Source organism: Lipotes vexillifer, unplaced genomic scaffold (genome assembly GCF_000442215.2).
Source record: "Lipotes vexillifer unplaced genomic scaffold, Lipotes_vexillifer_v1.1 scaffold395, whole genome shotgun sequence".
NCBI lineage: Eukaryota > Metazoa > Chordata > Mammalia > Artiodactyla > Lipotidae > Lipotes > Lipotes vexillifer.
Window position 1 is genome coordinate 2189631 of NW_006797390.1, and position 1527 is coordinate 2191157.

General features: G+C 59.9%; 1 protein-coding gene across 1 annotated transcript in view; it reads left to right on the forward strand.

Annotated features, from left to right (window-relative positions):
- Nucleotides 1–843: 843 nt before the first annotated feature.
- Nucleotides 844–1527, forward strand: part of M6PR (mannose-6-phosphate receptor, cation dependent) — a 9632-nt gene continuing 8948 nt past the window's right edge. Inside the window, exon 1 of the mRNA XM_007469356.1 lies at nt 844–1000. The gene's annotated coding sequence lies outside the window, so the exon portion shown is untranslated. The remainder of the gene's footprint in view (nt 1001–1527) is intronic.

The following is a 1527-nucleotide window of genomic DNA, read 5'->3' on the forward strand; positions in this document are numbered from 1 at the left end:
GGGAGGACGGAACGGTTCCAGCTGAAAAGGGTGAGTCCAGGAGTCACAGGAGCCTCTGAACCGAGCTTATATGAACGGGTAGGACTTCCACACACGGCTAAGACGCCACACGTGAGAGACCCGCAAAGGATCTTAGCAAAGGCGCAAAGACCAAAAATTGACTTGTCTCGGTCAGCAGAAGTGGCTGCAGAGTGTTTATCACACAAAATGCCAGAGGGATGATAAGGCTAACTGTAATAGTAACCCCTGCCGCACCTCAAGGTGCTAAACCGGAGACAGGACGTAAAGAGCAAAAGTGACGGTAAGAAAGCCAGGAGGACCACGACCCAGTCGCTCTCCACTATCCTCCAGGGACACCGCGACTCGGGTCCAGCACACAGCGAACCAGCGTCCCCCTCAGGCGGCAGACGTTCTGAGGCAGCAACCGGCACGAGAACTACAGCTCCCGCCGCGGCCTGGGGATCTGGCCCCGCCCCGCATTTCCACTTCCGCCGCCCTCCGGTCCGACCTACCAGGGAGCGAGCCTGGCGCCTGACCGCGCGTGACCCCCGCGTGACCCCGCGTGACAGAGGCCCGAGCCGAGAGGCCAGGAGGTGGGAGTCTGGGACCCCAGTCAGTAGAAAGGCGACCCGCAAAGGTGGAACTAAACTTGCAAATCTCGATAGGGATTGGAGTTGATGCCGCGAGGGCGGAGCCCAAGGTCCTGGCCAATCAGCGTCCGGGGTGATCTGAGAGGCCGGGAAGGGGAAAGCGGCGAAACGGTTCTACCGTGACATGTCGCGGGGTCTAGTGGGAGGAGCAGTTGCCCAGCGGCCGCCAGGCACTTCCTGTTTCCGGTTCCCGGAGTGGAGCCCAGCGAGGCGCTCGTGGGGTCGCTGGCTCTGCCGCGAGCTCTGGAACCGGGGTCTGCGGCCGGCCCCTCGCTGGTGCTGTCTCCCAGCCACGAGCAGGTACTCGGCCGGGGATTCTGAGCTGTGGCTGCTCCCTTTGCCTGTGACACGTGAGTATGAGGGGCGTGGAGGAGGAGTGGGCTGAAGAGCACTCACCCCTCGTGGCTGTGACGGGGGCCGGGATTGCTGAGTCTCCCTTGGCCCGGGTTCTAGCCCAGAAATCCAGCTAAGGAGCCTGAGGGTAGAAAGGCGGAGGCGTAAGGTTGGGGAGTTACAGAGTCGCCAAGGGAGTGAGGAAGAAAGGATCTCCAAGACCAGAGTTTGGTAAGGCAGGGAAAGGAAGGTCGCTAAGTCTGGAGTCTGTTCGAGGTGTTACTGGATACCCGTAGACGGGATTTTGGCCCGCATCGTAGAGGGAGGTCAGGTGGCATCATTTGTAGAGGGTATGGCCCTAGGCATTTGGAAAGTCGGGAGACTAGACGGGACGCGAATGTCTGGAAGCCTGGAAGAAGTTTGAGGGAGTTTGAGTGTATGGTACGAAGAGTCGCCAATAGAGGGATTTGCGTTCCTCTTTGGGGGGAGTTTCCGCCCTTGGGCTAGAGCTGCTTTCTTAAGTCTTTTCAACCTTGGGCGGTTC